Consider the following 18,596-nt stretch of genomic DNA (forward strand, 5'->3'; position numbering starts at 1 on the left):
GAGAAGTCTTACTCCCGGGGCCATGTTTTGAACAAATGCATTTTTACCTTGTAATCGGTGGTTTTATCCTTACTGCCATCATAAATGAAACTCCACAGTGCTTATTTGATTGGAATTTTACACATTTTGTTTTTAATTCACTCCAAATTCAACTTAAAATTCGTGATTGTTCCGACACGGCATACAAACCTGAGGTCCTTTTACAATAGGAAGGTACTAGCGGCAGCTGGATAGGTCGTAAGCTTTCGAACAAGGGGTTCGGTAGTTAACTGCTTGTCCGACAGGCGCGCGCGCGCGACTGGGAGGTAAACAAACCACTTTTGCTTTCGGCCTCACAGTGGATGGACGTGTGTGTTCGACGCTCTCTGCCGCTGCTCGTCGTTTGCTTTCTGAGTATTTGGTTGTAATTGTGTATGAAAGAGTATTGTAAGTACAATCATTCTCTCTTTGCATAATAATTACTGCCTTCAATTGAATTATGATGGAATCTCCTCGCCTCGCTACCCCAAGGAGACTTTGCCGGGTATCGAAGGGCGTAAATGTGGGAAGTTTAGATCGTTCCCAGAGATTGACCCTCATATTTTGTGTGCTCGGTGTCGGGGGCGCGAAGCGCCTCACCCGGGGCCGAGCCCTGTGATGTATGTAATGACTGGTCGGAGGCGCAGTGGACTTTGTATGAGGGCAGGAAGAAGCGAAGGCCTGCAAAGGAGTCGTCGGAAAGCTCTCCTGCGACTCCTTTGGTGAACGGACACTTCGTCTTCTTTCCTGCCGCCCGCTCAACTTCCACGTCTCGCGGCCTTCCCCTTCGGGGGGGTGTGGTAGGTCCTTCTCCTCTCCTGACGTGTCGAGTGTGGAGAGGGCGCTAGATACCCTGACGTAGAGTGTACTCTGGGTCCTCTATCCGCTCGTCTTCGCGCGAGCGGGTAGAGGATCCTTCTAATCACCCGACTTTTGCCTCCTCAGGTGCGGTTGCCGTGAAGGATGACCTCGGACAGGTGTGGGCATCGTTGGGGCTGCAGGGTGTGCCGAGTGTCCAGGGGCTGCTCTATCATCTCGCTGGCTCCGTGGCGGTCACTCATGCAACGGTCACAACCACCACCACGACCCTTACAACACCCGGCTACGCGTCACCTCCTCACTGGTGTACACCCAGCACGCGGGTCTCTGTGACACCCAACAACATCGGTGCAGGGGCCAGTCGCCGTATCGGGGGGAGTGTGATGCCGCACCTGGGTTTGCCGTGCTGCCGCGACCGGACTTCATGTGCCCGAAGAGCTCGCCCCTGGACCTCCCCACCGGTACCGAGGACGTCTGTGCCGCTGGTTCGACCACCTGGACCGCCCACACAGCCTGCCGTACCTGCCGTGACCACCGCTGCTGTTCCTGTTCCTGTTCCTGCCGTCTCGACTGCCGTTCCTGTGATGCTCGCACCTGCTGATGTTGTTCCTGTTCCTGGCGCCGCTGTCTCGATGCTGGTCTGTTCGGACAGGTACGTCCGGCCCTGTTGCTTCGGCAACAGCAGCCCCGGCTCTGTCCTGGATGACAGATCTGACGTCGGTCTGAGGAGGTTGACGAAAGAAGAAGAAGAAGAGGAGGAAGGTGTCGTCGTCGTCTTCATCGTCTTCTTCGTCGTCGTCGTCGTCTGCCGCCTCTTCCCCTTCTTCTTCTAAGGCCCCACCGCCTAAGAAGAAGAAGGTTGCCTCCCCCCCCCCACCCCCCCCCAAAAGAAGTCTCCTTCGGGAACTTCTAAGGGCCCGTCTCGCTCCGGTGAGACGGAGGGTTCTTCCGCTGGTCGCCCCTGCTCCTTCGGGAGCAGGACCCGTCTCTTCTCCCGCAAGGAAGAAGACTACGGGGACCAGAGGGGGGGGTGCCGGCTAACACCGGGCACTTCCTCGCCTGCTGTCAGTGGTTCGGCCACAGCAGCAGGATCCGGCTCGGCCGCTCGTTCGCGAGAGGGTACCGAGTGTACGGTCGCCTCACAGTGACCGTGCAGCCAGGAACCAGACCTCTGAGTCCGCTCAGCGTCAGGTTCACGGCACGGAGTGGAAGACTGGTGACAGCCGCTCACGCGGCTCTCACCAGACCAGCTCTCGCTCTCACGGCGAGCAGCTGGCTACCCGGGCGGCGGACGTGACGGTCCATGACCGGCCAACGGGCTGAGGCTGGGAAGAGGTCCCCCCCAGTTCGCCGGCACCAGCCACGGCTGGTACCAGCGAACTGACGCAACGTGAGGATACGCACCGATCTCACAGTAGACAGTGGAGCTCGCCGGTCGCCTGACCGTCGCTCTCGCAGAGAGCGATCGGGTACGGCGACCAGCACCAGCTCCTCTGACACACGAGACCGGGGCCGCTCCCGCTGGTTCTCGGTCCAGCCGTTCTCCACAGCGAGACGGCTCGACTAGGTCTGCAGCTCGATCACCACCGCGGGTTGGCGATCGCCTGCAGTCCTCCAAGCCCACTGGTTCTGCCAGCGAGCGAGGAGGGAGCGTCAGGTCTGCCTCTCCCCATTACCTTCAACCTCCTCGGGTTACACCGATGAGGGGCGAGGTATTGAGGAGTGATCGTGAGGGGTGCGCCCCCTCAGGATCCCGCCACGTCGTCGTACGTACCGGGCTCGGTTCTCGGACCAGCCAGGTAGTACGCAAAGGTTGGTTGGAGGAGACCGAGAGGGGGCTGTCGCTGCTCCTCTCCTTGAGGGAGGAGGGTCTCGGGAGATGCTCCCTGTTTGAGGGACTGGACGGTCCGACTCCACAGGATGCTATCACGCCGAGATCCAGAGGGAACTTTGCCGAGGTTATTGCGCTGATTCGTCAGCACAACGACCTCGGGGAAGGATCGCCGCTCCCACCATCCGAGCCCACGTCCCGGCTCGAGTCGTTCTGGGGCCCGAAGAGGGAACCCAGACCGACGGTGGGTTTGCCGCGTTCACAGCTTGCGGACTCAGTTGCTGGACCAGGTTGAATCGCTTGTCTCCGGGCAAGACGGTTCGCTCAAGTCTGGCAGGTCGAACAAGCTGCTTCACCTCCTCTGCTACGACAGCGGCGGTTTTACGTGCCATCTGAAGAACCCATGCCGCCCAAACAGGTCAACCCAAGAGTTAGCTAGGCTGACTCCGGGTGTGTCTCTGCAACAGCTCCTGTCCGAGAACCTCTGGTTCTCGCAGCAAGAGGCACTAGGCCTGGAATCTACCGCCATGGCAGCTTTCCAGGCCGTCTCCTGGCTAGATCTGTGGTCCCTCACAGTATCTAAGGTCGCAGCCAACTCCGGGGGGATTTCTCCCGAAGAGGACTCGGCCTTCAGGAGGACTTTGCCAGTCTGGGGGGAAGAGCCATCCTCCTTCCTTGCCCACCAGACGGTGAACCTGTGCCAACCTGGTTCTCGACAAGGGACGCTGTCTTACTCGGGTGTTTCCAGGCGGCTTGCCGGGCGTGAGGCGGCGTTGGGACTTCGAAACGGACCTCTACGGAGTTCCACGTCTCTCTTCCCAGGAGAGATGGTGGACGCTGCGGTGGACAGACGGCGCACTGATGACAGTGACCGTCCTGGTTCACCAGGCAGTCTCGAAGGCTTCTGGGCAGCCTCGGACTGCGGCCAAGTCTAAGAGCTCGGCTAGCGCTTCCTCGGCTGCTAAGACGTGTTGCTGCGTCGAAGCCCCTCCGAGGAATGACTCTGTCTTCTTCGACTTCTAGCAAGGGGAGCCGTAACCAGCCCTCCTCCCAGCCCTCCTCATCCCGTGGAGGCTCTGGGAAGAAGTCGAAGAAAGGGGGGAAACGCTAGGGACGGCGTTCCCCCTCACCTGCTGCCGGAAGTGGGGGGGTGCCTGGCCAGCCATTGGGCAACTTGGCAGCGCTACGGCGCCGAGACCTGGATTGTAGATGTCCAACCCGCGGTCCAACAGCAGTCGTACGTTCCAGGGTCATCGAAGAACGTAGCACTGGAGACAGGAGATCAAGACCATTGCTGAGCAAGAGAGCTGTAGAGATCGTCACGGATCAGTCACCGGGCTTTTACAGTCGACTCTTCCTGGTGGAAAAGTGTCTACGGGAGGCTGGCGCCCGGTGATAGATCTCTCTCCCCTGAACCGGTTTTGTTCGCCAGACCCGGTTCACGATGGAGACGGCACGCTCAGTGCTCGACTCCATCAGGGAGAACGATTTTCATGCTTTCAGTGGGACTTGAAGGATGCGTATTTCCAAATACCCATTCATCAGTCCTCCAGAAAGTACCTCCGCTTCATCCTCCCGACGGGACGGTGTACCAGTTCAGGGCACTGTGCTTCGGTCTCTCAACCGCCCCACAGGTGTTCACGCGAGTGTTCACTCTGGTGTCTGCTTGGGCCCATTCGCACGGGATACGTACTGATGAGGCTATCTCGACGATTGGTTAGTCCTGGCGAGCTCCCGCTCGCAGTTGCTACAGGACAGGGATCGACTGCTCGAGTTCTGTCGCGATCTGGGGATCGTGGTGAACTTCGAGAAGTCCGATCTCGAGCCCAAGCAGAGGATGAAGAGTACCTGGGTATGCTGATCGACACGGTAGCAGGGCGAGTCTTCCCCGCAGACTCGCGGATCAGCAGATTCAGGGAGGCAGCCTAACCAGTTCCTGTCTCGGCAGGAACAGGTAGCCTCAGCGATGGCAGTCGTCGATTCGCGGACACCTGTCGTCACTCGAGAAAGTTAGTCCCTCACGGGCGTCTTCACCTGCGGTCTCTTCAGTGGAGACTAAAGGAGAGTTGGTCGCAGGCGACGGATCCCCCAAGCTTTCCAGTGTCACTGACACAGGAGGTGAGGCAGGACCTAGCCTGGTGGCTGGACGACAGGAACCTCTTAAGAGGAGTGCCTCTGCGCACTCCCCCCCCGGACATGCAGCTGTTCTCAGACGCATCGACCGAGGGATGGGGCGCACACCTGGAGGAGTTGCTGACTTCAGGAGTGTGGGACGAGAACGACAAGCACCTTCACATCAATGTACTGGAACTCAAGGCAGCGTTTCTCGCTCTCCAAGAGTCATGAACCGCTGATGGGACACTCGTGTGTGTTGATGTGCGACAACACCACGGTGGTGGCTTACGTCAACAAACAGGGGGGCCTAGTGTCCCTCCCGTTGTACCAGTTGACTCGGCAGGTGCACGAGTGGGCTCAGGCACACTCAATAGAGCTGTCGGCACGCTACATTCCAGAAGAGGAATGTAGTAGCAGACACGCTCAGCCGTCGGGATCAGGTGATAGGGACCGAATGGTCTCTACACCAGGACGTGGCGGAAAGGCTCTTCGACCTGTGGGGGCGACCAGTCGTGGATCTGTTCGCCACCCGGCACAACAGGAAGCTCCAGGTGTTCTTCTCGGCCGTGCCGGACCCATGGGCAGCTGCAGAGGGACGCTCTCAAAAAAACACCCGTGGGACAACCTCTTTCGCCTATGCCTTTCCCCCAGTTCAGCCTGATTCGCAAGGTGATCAGTCGAGCACTGGTCACCCCGAATCTCAGGATGATCCTGGTGGCTCCCAAGTGGCCACAGGCCATTTGGTATCCGGACCTGCTGGCTCTTCTCGCAGGAGAACCGAGAGAGATTACCCCCTTGGCACAACCTTCTCGCCCAGCCACACGTCGAGCGGTACCACCGAGCAGTCCAGTCCCTACGTCTTCACGGCTGGCTGTTATCCACCATCTCTTGCGAACGAGAGGCTTTTCTCGTAGCGCAGCAACAGAGATGGCTGGAAACGTCCGTCAGTCCTCTGCAGCTGTGTACCAGGGGAAGTGGGCCGTCTTCTGTGGTTGGTGTCGTAGACGGGGTATATCTCCTCTCAGAGCCACTCTTCAGCAGGTAGCGGATTTCCTCGTTTTTCTTCGCCGAGAGAAGCTCCTCTCAGTCCCCACAGTTAAAGGATACAGAGCCGCCTTGGCGCTCGTCCTGAAACTGAGGGGGTTGGACATCTCGAACTCGTTCGAGATCTCCTTGCTTATGAGGAGCTTCGAAAGGTCTTGCCCACCCAGGGAACTCAGGCCCCCTGCGTGGACGTGACTCTCGTCCTTAGGAGTCTGACTCGAACACCGTTCGAGCCACTCCGAGAGTCGTCAGACAGGATCTGACCCTCAAGACCCTCTTCTTGCTGGCCCTGGCATCGGCGAAGAGAGGTAGGGAACTTCATGGTCTTTATTTCCTATGATGTACGACACTCCAGGGGATGGGGATCTGTGACGCTAGATTTCGTCCCGAACTTCGTTGCGAAGACTCAGAAACCGTCGGTCCCCTGACGACAGGTTCGAGTCATTCACGATTTCCCTCCTATTGGACTTCACCGAGAATGATGCGGATGAGATGCTGCTTTGTCCTGTGAGGGCGCTACGGCGCTATCTGAAGAGAACTCGACACCTCAGGCCTGAGTGTCGACGCCTCTTCGTTAGCACCGGGTTACCAAGAAAGAAGTATCCAAGAACACTCTTTCTTTCGGCTGGCTGTGAGGTCATCAGGAGGGCGTATGAGGCTGATGGTTAGTGACGACATCCGTACGTCCCGTCCGAGAGCTCACGAAGGCCTAGAAGTATTGCCCCCGACGTTGGCGTTCCATAAGAACTTCTCCGTGGCGCAGGTCCTGAAGGCAGGGGTCTGGTCTAACCAGACTACCTTTACGTCCTTCTACCTTCGGGATATTGCCCACAGGTCCTTGGATAGTTTTTTGTTTTTCCTGGGACCCGTGGTGGCTGCTCAACAAGTTGTGTAGCTAACCCGGACCCCTCGCAGCTGAACAGCATCGAGTCCTGGTGTGACTGTGTGGATGGATGTGTGAGTGAGTGAGTGACTGGCTCTCTCTTCCCATCTTTTCCTCCCCTCTACCTGTGGGCAGAGGGCCATGGTCGTCACTACGCTGGATGAGGACGAGATGCAGGTGAGCTATATGACAGAGCCCCATCCTATCCCTTTCACTAGGGATAGGAGCAGAATATCCACCACTTCCTTACAAGGGGGGGAAGTGGATGCCTACAAGAGTCAAACCCATGACTTTATATTTGCTCCTGTACAGGAACAAGTTCTTACATTGCTGGTACGAAGAGATACGCATGCCTCTCTCTTAGTACTCGGTCCAGAGGTCCTGACCATTGATCCTGCGGTGCACACCCCGATCAATCGGACCAGAGGCTTGGATCCCTCCCTCGCTCTTACGACCAGGGAGGCTTCCAAGGTTGGGCGAACACCAGTCTGTTCACAAAAGACTCAGATTCCACCACCAAGAAGTGAGTCTTCCTATTGTAAAAAGGGACCGAAGGTTGTATGCCGTGTCGGAACAAATGACAATTTGTCCAAAATTGCATTTTTAACCTAACTATACAAACCTGAGGTCCTTTTTACACATAGCCCCACCTCATGCCACCCCTCATCTTGCAGTTTTTGCTTGGGCCAAAGCAAAAGTGATTTGTTTACCTCCCAGTCGCGCGCGCGCGCCTGTCGGACAAGCAGTTAACTACCGAACCCCTTGTTCGAAAAGCTTACGACCTATCCAGCTGCCGCTAGTACCTTCCTATTGTAAAAGGACCTCAGGTTTGTATAGTTAGGAAAAATGCAATTTTGGACAAATTGTCATGTTTGTTTATGGCAAAGCCATGGCGATGATAAATTTGTACGTTTGACAGCCAGAATCCAGCCAGAGTCGAGCAGACGACAGGTTAGTGAATTGTTTATAACAAAAATGTTTTACTCTTTTGCTAGCACATTTCATTATTTAAGTCTATATTACTATTTTGACTTTTTTTTTTATTTTTGATAATTGTATGGCTGAAATAATTTTTGTTCAATTTTTAATAATTGTACAGCCGAAACAAATGTAATCTTTAATGCATTCTAGGAATGGCAAGTCATTGTTGCCAATATAGTGGAACTTGACACATACGCCGATGCCTTTACAAACTGTTTTGATTAATTCTAGATATCATAGTAATGCAATAATGTTAAAATTGCTTTAATATTTATGTATATTTATTACAAATAGATACACTAAATTCACTTATTTCCACTGTTTTGTGTAAGTCTTATCCCTAGTTTGGAGGGTAAACACAAAACAATTGGCAACACTTGATAAAAAATAGGAAAGCGCAAACAACATTGTAGCTAATGTTAACAGCAAAACCGATGAAGTTTGTGTCAGGAATCTGGTTACTTTTACAACAACGAATATTTTCAAATGAATTATTATGAATATGTATTAAATATATGCAATTCACAACCTTATTCTGGTCTTTAACAAATTATTTAGATGTTATCTAGCACACACTTTTTTCTTCCCGAACAATCACTATGTTGTTCCGACACGGCATACAAACCTTCGGTCCTTTTACAATAGGAAGGTACTAGCGGCAGCTGGATAGGTCGTAAGCTTTCGAACAAGGGGTTCGGTAGTTAACTGCTTGTCCGACAGGCGCGCGCGCGCGACTGGGAGGTAAACAAATCACTTTTGCTTTCGGCCTCACAGTGAGTGGACGTGTGTGTTCGACGCTCTCTGCCCGCTTCTCGTCGTTTGCTTTCATGAGTATTTGGTTGTGTTTGTGTGTGAATCATAATTGTAAGTACAATCATTTCCTCTTTTTTCATCATTTGTGAATTTTTGATCAATCATGGAATCTCCACGCCTCGCTCCCACCCCCCGGAGATATGCCCGGGTACCGAAGGGCGTAAATGCGGAAAGTTCCGCTGTTCCCTGAAATGATCCACATATTTTGTGCGCTCCGGTGTAGGGGCGCGAATGCACCCGAGCCGACCCCTGTGAAGTATGTTGTAATTGGTCGGAGGCGCGAGTGGGGCTGTACGAAGGTAGGAAGAAGCGAAGGCTGCAAAGGAGTCGTCGGAAAGCTCTCCCGCGACTCCTTTGGTTACGGACACTTCGTCTTTCTTTCCTGCCGCCCGCTCAGCTCCCACGTTTGGCGCCTTCCCCTTTGGGGGGGGTTTGGGTATAGGTCCTTCTCCTCACCCGACCTGTCGAGTGTGGAGGAGGGCGCTAGATACCCCGATGTCGAGTTGTACTCTGGGTCCTCTATCCGTTCGTCTTGCGCGAGCGTAGAGGTAGAGGATCCTGCTAATCACCCGACCTTTGCTTCCTCAGGTGCGGTTGCCGCGTAGGACGACCTCGGAAACAGGTGTGCATCGTTGGGTCTGCACCAACTACATCGGTGCAGGGGTGGCCAGCGTGACGTTGCCGACCACTGCTGCCGTTCCTGTACCTTGCTTCCTGCCGTCTCCACTGCTGTTCCTGTGATGCCTGCACCTGCTGACGTTGTTTACCTGTTTGTGGCGCCGCTGCTCCCGATGCCCGATCTGTTCGGACCAGGTGCGTCCGGGCCCTGTTGCTTCGGCAACAGCAGCCCCGGCTCCGCCCTGGATGACAGATCTGACATCGGTCCTGAGGAGGTTGACGAAGAAGAAGAAGAAGAGGAGGAAGGTGTCGTCGTCGTCTTCATCGTCTTCGTTCGTCGTGTCGTCGTCTGCCGCCTCTTCCCCTTCTTCTTCTAAGGCTCCCACCCCCGCCTAATAGAAGAAGAAGGTCGCCTCCCCCCCCCCCAAGAAGTCTCCTTCGGGAGCTTCTAAGGACCCGTCTCGCTCCGGTGAGACGGGGGGTTCTTCCGCTGGTCACCCTGCTCCTTCGGGGTGGGGGCAGGACCCGTCTCTTCTTCCGCAAGGAAGAAGACTACGGGGACCAGAGGAGTGCCGGCTAAACACCGGCACTTCCTCACCTGCTGTTAGTGGTTCGACCACGGCAGCAGGGTCCGTCTCGGCCTCTCGTTCGCGAGAGGTACCGAGTGTACGGTCGCCTACCAGCGACCGTGCAGCTAGGAACCGACCTCTGAGCCAGCTCAGCGTCAGGTTCACGGCACGGAGCGGAAGACTGGTGACAGCCGCTCACGCGACTCTCACCAGACCAGCTCTGCTCTCGCGGCGAGCAGCTGGCTACCCGGGCGGGACGTGGGGGGACGTGACGGTCCACGACCGGCCACGGGCTGAGGCTGGGAAGAGGTCCCCGTTCGCCGGCACCAGCCACGGCTGGTACCAGCGACGTGACGCGCCGTGAGGATACGCACCGGTCTCACCGTGACAGTGGAGCTCGCCGGTCGCCTGACCGTCACTCTCACAGAGAGCGATCGGGTACGGCGACCAGCACCAGCTCCTCTGACACACGAGACCGGGGCCTGCTGTTCTCGGTCCAGCCGTTCTCCACAGCGAGACGGCTCGACTAGGCCTGCAGCTCGATCGCCACCGCGGTGTTGACGATCGCCTGCAGTCTTCCAAGCCCACTGTTTCTGCCAGTGAGCGAGGAGGGGAGCGTTAGGTCTGCCTCTCCCATACCTTCAACCTCCTCGGGTACACGGGAGGGGCGAGGTATTGAGGAGTGATCGTGAGGGGTGCGCCCCTCAGGATCCCACCACGACGTCCTACGTACCAGGCACGGTTCTCGGACCGGCCAGGTTCGTATGCACAAGTGGCTGGAGGAGACCGAGAGGGGTCTGTCGCTGTTCCCCATCTCGAGGGGGGAGGGTCTCGGGAGATGCTCCTGTTCGAGGGACTGGATGGTCCTACTCCGCAGGACGCAGTAACTCCTGAGATCCCAGAGGAACTTTGCCGAGGTAATTGCGCTGATTCGTCAGCACAACGACCTCGGGGAAGGATCGCCGCTCCCACCATCCGAGCCCACGTCCCGGCTCGAGTCGTTCTGGGGCCCGAAGAGGGAACCCAGACCGACGGTGGGTTTGCCGCGTTCCGAGCTTGCCGACTCAGTGCTGGACCAGGTAGAATCTCTTGTCTCCGGGCAAGACGGTTCTCTCAAGTCTGGCAGGTCGAGCAAGCTGCTTCCACCTCCTCTGCTGCGACAGCGGCGTTTTTACGTGCCATCTGAGGACCCGATGCCGCCCAAACAGGTGAACCCGGAGTTAGCCAGGCTGACTCCGGGTGTGTCTCTGCAGCAGCTCCTGTCCGAGAACCTATGGTTCTCGCAGCAAGAGGCACTCGGCCTGGAATCGACTGCCATGGCAGCTTTCCAGGCCGTCTCCTGGTTAGATCTGTGGTCCCACCCTCACAGTATCTAAGGTCGCAGCCAACTCCGGGGGGGGGAATTTCTCCCGAAGATGACTCGGCCTTTAGGAGACTTTGCCAGTCTGGGGGAAGAGCCATCTCCTTCCTTGCCACCAGACGTGAACCTGTGGGCCAACCTGGTTCTCCGACGTAGGGACGCTGTCCTTACTCGGTTTCCAGGGCGGCTGGGCGTGAAGCGGTGATTGGGGACTATGCAACGGACCTCTACGGAGTTCCACGTCTCTCTTCCCAGGAGAGATGGTGGACGCTGCGGTGGACAGACGGCGCACTGACGACAGTGACCGTTCTGGTTCACTAGGCAGTCTCGAAGGCTTCTGGCAGCCTCGGACTGCGGCCAAGCCAAAGAGCTCGGCTAGCGCTTTCCTCGGTGGCTAAGACGGTAGTCGCGTCGAAGCCCGGGGAAAGACTCTGTCTTCTTCGACTTCTACAAAGGGGAGCCGTAACCAGCCCTCCTCCCAGCCCTCCCTCTCTCCGAGGAGGCTCTGGGAAGAAGTCGAAGAAAGGGGGGAAACGCTAGGGACGGCGTTCCCCTCACCTGCTGCCGGAAAGTGGGGGGGGTGGGGGAAGTGCCTGGCCAGCCATTTGGGCAACTTAGGCAGCGCTACGGCGCCGAGATCTGGATTGTAGATGTCCTTCGGGAGGGATATCTATTACCCCTTCGAATCTCGTCACCCCTCACCTCCAACCCGGTCCAACAGCAGTCGTACGTTCCAGGGTCATCGAAGGAGTTTAGCATTGAGACAGGAGATCAAGACCATGCTGAGCAAGAGAGCTGTAGAAATCGTCACGGATCAGTCACCGGGCTGGCTTTTACAGTCGACTCTTCCTGGTGGAAAAGTACTACGGGAGGCTGGCGCCCGTGAGATAGATCTCTCTCCTCTGAACCGGTTTTGTCGCCAGACCCGGTTCACGATGGAGACGGCACGTTCCGTGCTCGAATCCATCAGGGAGAACGATTTCATGCTTTCAGAGGCTTGAAGATGCGTATTTCCAAATACCCATTCATCAGTCCTCCAGAAAGTACCTCCGCTTCATCCTCGACGGGACGGTGTACCAGTTCAGGGCACTTTGCTTCGGTCTCTCAACCGCCCCACAGGTGTTCACGCGAGTGTTCACTCTGGTGTCTTGCTTGGAGGCCCCATTCGCACAGGGATACGTCTGATGAGGTATCTCGACGATTGGTTAGTCCTGGCGAGCTCCCGCTCGCAGTTGTTTTTCTACAGGACAGGGATCGACTGCTCGAGTTCTGTCGCGATCTGGGGATCGTTGTGAACTTCGAAAAGTCCGATCTCGAGCCCAAGCAGAGGATGAAGTACCTGGGTATGCTGATCGACACGGTAGCAGGGCGAGTCTTCCCCGCAGACTCGCGGATCAGCAGATTCAGGGAGGCAGCCAACCAGTTCCTGTCTCGGCAGGAACAGGTAGCTCAGCGATGGCAAGTCGTGATCGGACACACCTGTCGTCACTCGAGAAGTTAGTCCCTCACGGGCGTCTTCACCTGCGGTCCTCTCCAGTGGGAGACTAAAGGAGAGTTGGTCACAGGCGACGGGATCCCCCAAGCTTTCCAGGTGTCACTGACGGACCGGAGGTGAGGCAGGACCTAGCCTGGTGGCTGGACGACAGGAACCTCTTAAGAGGAGTGCCTCTGCGCACTCCCCCCCCGGATATTGCAGACTGTTCTCAGACACATCGACCGAGGGATGGGCGAACACACCTGGAGGAGTTGCTGAACTTCAGGGAGTGTGGGACGAGAACGACAAGCACCTTCACATCAATGTACTGGAACTCAAGGCAGCGTTCCTCGCTCTCCAAGAGTTCCAGGACCGCTTGATGGGACACTCAGTGGTGTTGATGTGCGACAACACACGGTAGTGGCCTACGTCAAACAAACAGGGGGGCCTCCAGTGTCTCTCCCGTTGTACCAGTTGACTCGGCAGGTGCACGAGTGGGCCGCCGAGGCACAACTCAATAGAGCTGTCGGCACGCTACATTCCAGGGAAGAGGAATGTAGTAGCAGACAGCTCAAGCCCGTCGGGATGTCAGGTGAATAGGGACCGAGTGGTCTCTACACCAGGACGTGGCGGAAAGGCTCTTCGACCTGTGGGGTCGACCAGTCGTGGATCTGTTTCCGCCACCCGGCACAACAGAAAGCTTCAGGTTTTCTTCTCAGCCGTGCCGGACCCATGGGCAGCTGCAGAGGACGCTCTTCAAACACCCGTGGGACAACCTCTTCGTCTATGCCTTTCCCCCACCCCCGTTCAGCCTGATTCGCAAGGTGATCAGTCGAGCACTGGTCACCCCGAATCTCAGGATGATCCTGGTGGCTCCCAAATGGCCACAGGCCATTTGGTATCCGGACCTGCTGGCTCTTCTCGCAGGAGAACCGAGAGAGATTCCCCCTTGGCACAACCTTCTCGCCTTCCTCGCCCAGCCACACGTCGAGCGGTACACCGAGCAGTCCAGTCCCTACGACTTCACGGCTGGCTGTTATCCACCATCTCTTGCGAACGAGAGGCTTTTCTCGTAGCGCAGCAAAACAGAGATGGCTGGAAACGTCCGTCAGTCCTCTGCAGCTGTGTACCAGGGGAAGTGGGCCGTCTTCTGTGGTTGGTGCGTAGACGGGGTCTATCTCCTCTCAGAGCCACTCTTCAGCAGGTAGCGGATTTCCTCGTTTTTCTTCGCCGAGAGAAGCTCCTCTCAGTCCCCACAGTCAAAGGATACAGAAACTGAGGGGATTGGACATCTCGAACTCGTTCGAGATCTCCTTGCTTATGAGGAGCTTCGAAAGGTCTTGCCCACCCAGGGAACTCAGGCCCCCGCTGCGTGGGATGTGACTCTCGTTCCTTAGGAGTTTGACTTGAACGCCGTTCGAGCCACTCCGAGAGTCGTCAGACAGGGATCTGACCCTCAAGACCCTCTTCTTGCTGGCCCTGGCATCGGCGAAGAGAGTAGGGGAACTTCATGGTCTTTCCTATGATGTACGACACTCCAGGGATGGGGATCTGTGACGCTCGATTTCGTCCCGAACTTCGTTGCGAAGACTCAGAAACCGTCGGTCCCTGACGACAGGTTCGAGTCCTTCACGATTCCCTCCCTAATGGACTTCACCGATAATGATGCGGATGAGATGCTGCTTTGTCCTGTGAGGGCGCTACGGCGCTATCTGAAGAAAACTCGACACCTCAGGCCTGAGTGTCGACGCCTCTTCGTTAGCACAGGGTAACCAAGAAAGAAGTATCCAAGAACACTCTTTCATTCTGGCTGCGTGAGGTCATCAGGAGGGCGTTATGAGGCTGATGGTAGTGACGACATCCGTACGTCCCGTCCGAGAGCTCACGAAGTCAGAAGTATTGGCCCCTCGTTGGCGTTTCGTAAGAACTTCTCCGTGGCGCAGGTCCTGAAGGCAGGGGTCTGGTCTAACCAGACTACCTTTACGTCCTTCTACCTTCGGGATATTGCCCACAGGTCCTTGGATACCTTTTCCTTGGGGACCCGTGGTGGCTGCTCAAACAAGTTGTGTAGCTAACCCAGACCCTCGCAGGCTGAAACAGCATCGAGTCCTGGTGTGACTGTGTGGGATGGATGTGTGAGTGAGTGAGTGACTGGCTCCCTCTTCTCATCTTTCCTCCTCCTCTCACCTGTGGGCAGAGGGCCACGGTCGTCACTACGTGGATGAGGAACGAGATGCAGGTGAGCTATATGACAGAGCCCCATCCTATCCCTTTCACTAGGGATAGGAGCAGAATTCCACCATTCTCCTACAAGGGGGGGAAGAGTGGATGCCTACAAGAGTCAAACCCATGACTTTATATTTGCTCCTGTACAGGAACAAGTTCTTACCATTTGCTGGTACGAAGAGATACGCTTGCCTCTCTCTTAGTACTCGGTCCAGAGGTCTGACCATTGATCCTGCGGTGCACACCCCGATCAATCGGACAGAGGCTTGGATCCCTCCCTCGCTCTTACGACCAGGGAGACTTCCAAGGTTGGGCGAACACCAGTCTGTTCACAAAAGACTCAGATTCCTCCCACCAAGAAGTGAGTCTTCCTATTGTAAAAGGACCGAAGGTTTGTATGCCGTGTCGGAACAAATGACATTTGTCCAAAATTGCATTTTCCTAACTATACAAACCTGAGGTCCTTTTACACATAGTCCCACCTCATGCCACCCCCTCACTCTGCAGTTTTTGCTTGGGCCAAAGCAAAAGTGATTTGTTTACCTCCCAGTCGCATGCGCGCGCGCCTGTCGGACAAGCAGTTAACTACCGAACCCCTTGTTCGAAAGCTTACGACCTATCCAGCTGCCGCTAGTACCTTCCTATTGTAAAAGGACCTCAGGTTTGTATAGTTAGGAAAAATGCAATTTTGGACAAATTGTCATTTTACCCGTCCGGAGGCCAATACACCCTCGTCGTTTAAGATTGTTATGAAGAAAGTGTCACTGCATTCATGGGTACAAGTGGTGTGTGGATTTAGCACAGGAAATGGGAAGTTTGTTGACACAAACGACTCCGCAAACATTAAGATGGCATCAATCTTCTAAACGTAAGGTGTTTTAAGTAAAAATTTGAAAGCGTCATGGAGGTAAGTTAGCACTGCACATGGCTAGACTTTCATTAACTTCTGTTTAGCTGGAAACTATGGCATTATTTTGTGACTTTGGAGAAAACACTTACTTCGATAGGAAAGAAGAGGTCTTGAGGTGTTGCTTCCATGCTGGTTGGGTTATGACTCGTCTAATTCAAGATACTGGAAGTGCTAAAGTTATTTTTTGGGAAAGTGACAGCTCAGCGGTACAGGTGCCCGCCTGTCCGCACAGCAGTGCTTTATCCTAGTCCTTTTCATCCCCTTGAGTCAGATTAGGTTGGTGCTATGTAGTATTCCTGTTTTATAGGTACAGTGGTACCTCGAGATACGAAAGGCTCAGCTTACGAAAAACTCGAGATACGAAAGCTGACACGAAAAACTTTTTACTGACTCTACATACGAAAAGTTTTCAAGATACGAAAAGGTTTCTGAAAAGTCCGAGATTCGCCTGATAACAATTTTGAAACTCGCGCAGCGCGCTGCCATCTTAGTTCTAGTAGACTCGCCACCATCCTCCTGCTCTCCCATTGGTTCCTGATGCTAGCCAAGCCATGAGATCCTTCTCTCCTATTGGACAGCATCCCTCCCATCATGCATCTTACGTGGTGGCGTGCCTTCGCTCGGCCACTTCGCACCCAAAGCTTTATCGTACGCATGTGGCATTCGTTCGGTCCAACGATTTCGTTTAGTATCATAAATTTGTTAGTAATTTCGTTGTGCTACTTTATCGTGTTGTGAGAACCTAATTAGTATACGTACTACATACGTAACTTAATTACGGTACAGTACACATAGTCATGGGTCCCAAGAAAAGTTGCCGAAGTTCACAGAAAGAAGAGAATGCTTTCTATGGAGACAAAATGGAGATAATTAAAAAGTATGAAGCTGGCTTGCGGTTGAGTGTGATCGCTAAGGAATATGGCCGAAATCCGTCGATGATAGGCACCATCCTTAAGCAGAAGGAAGTCATCAAAGCAGCTACACCTTCCAAGGGCGTGACTATTTTGTCCAACAAGAGGAGCCATGTGCATAATGAAATGGAAAGGCTGCTTCTTGTATGGATCAAGGACAAAGAAATCGATGGCGATACGATAACCGAGACGGCAATCTGCCAGAAGGCCAGCGCTATTTTCGGCGATTTGATTGCCCAAGCCGAAGACGATGGCGGAGAGGGGACATCAACGGCAACCCCTCCCAGAGTTCAAGGCTTCTCATGGGTGGTTCGAAAATTCCGTAAACGGACTGGCATCCATTCGGTGGTGAAGAAATTGAAATTACGTAAAGTATAAAGTAAAAAGAAGTGTAAAAATCAAAAAAAGAAAAAATAAATTTTATTTTAACTGTTACAGTTTTGTTAATGTGTTTTGTAAAGTTTAGTTTGTTTTTCTGACATTTTTTTATGTGTTTCGTAAAGTTAAGTGTACGTATCTGCCGTTTGTCCTCCTCCTCCTCTGCCTCCACTTTCGGAGATAGCCTCACTCGAAAGGTAAGCTTCCACATTTTACGTTACAGTAATAATATTTCTAGTACACTAATATACACTTTATTTACTGGTTTTGCATTTTTATTGTTAAGTTATGTATTGAATGGTCCAAATTGTTGTAGCATTTAATTGTTTATAGGTCAATTTACCTTTATTATGAAATTTACTGGGGTGTTTTTGGAGGGCTTGGAACGGATTAGCCATTTTACATGTAAAATGTGGTCCAAGATATGAAAACTTCGTGATACAAAAGGCGCCTCGGAACGGATTAATTTTGTATCTCGAGGTACTACTGTAGTATGAATTCCCAGGTTTTCATGTTTTGAAAATTTGTTTGTGTACAGTCTTTGCTGGATAAATATAAGCCAATACTTTTGGAGGAAAGCTCAAGACAAAGAAACTAGGGGAAACAATCGCATTGAGTCCATTTTACTCGAGAAGAGCACTCTTTTTCACTTGATATTTAATTGTGAAACAACAATACAATTACATCTTTAAGCATACCATTCAAAAGATTGAAGTTTAGTCAACATAATGAAATATATGAAAGTGCCATAGGAACTAAAATAAGCATGTGAGGTCTTCGTAAAATATGTTTACAAGGCAGTTTTTAAATCCAATATGGCATCTCCTTGCATCCTGTCCCCTTTGTCTCCACAACTGGGAACACGTCCTTCCCAGCCTTCCCAGTGCTCTTTTGAACAATATTTGCATATATATGTAACGTTTATTGATATTACTCAAGATTGCAGTTGTAATCAGCAAAATAAAACATTTTGTTGCCTATATTAGTGAAAGTATGAGAAGTCATATTCCTGGGGTCATGTTTTGAACGGAAATGTATTTTCACCTTGTAATCGGTGGTTTTATCTTACTGCCATCACAACAGTGCTTATTTGAATGTAATTATACACATTTTCTTAATTCACTCCAAATATGTACGTGAGAGTTTGTGTACAGTGAAGCCATGGTGGGAACAAATTTTCAGCCCTGTTTACACCGGGTGGCTGAAACACGATGCTGAGCAGATGATGGATTAGTGAATTGTTTATAACAAAAATTTTGAATTTTTTTGCTAGCAGTTTTCATTGATTTAAGTCTATAATGCTATTTTGACATTTTTTTTTATTTTTAATACCTAATTGTACAGATGCCAGAAATCAATGTAACCTTCAATGTTTGCATGCTGGGAATGGCAAAATTTCATCATTGCCAATTTAGTAGAGCTTCACACATTTGCCAATGCATTTACAAACTGTTTCCATGAATTCTACTTGTTATATTAATGCTATAAAGATAAAATTGCCCTAATATTTATGTAATATATATTTACAAATAGATACGCTAATTTCACTTATTTCCATGGTTTTGTGTAAATCTTATACCCAGTTTGGAGGGTAAACAATACCAATTGGGCAACAGAGATAAAAGAATAGGAAAGTGCGAACAACA

General features: G+C 53.1%; 1 protein-coding gene across 2 annotated transcripts in view; it reads left to right on the forward strand.

The window, feature by feature from the left end:
• The window catches only part of LOC135225612 (elongation factor-like GTPase 1), a 145,040-nt gene that overhangs the window by 877 nt on the left and 125,567 nt on the right, over positions 1–18,596 (forward strand). The window lies entirely within an intron of this gene.

This window comes from Macrobrachium nipponense, chromosome 20, assembly GCF_015104395.2.
Source record: "Macrobrachium nipponense isolate FS-2020 chromosome 20, ASM1510439v2, whole genome shotgun sequence".
NCBI lineage: Eukaryota > Metazoa > Arthropoda > Malacostraca > Decapoda > Palaemonidae > Macrobrachium > Macrobrachium nipponense.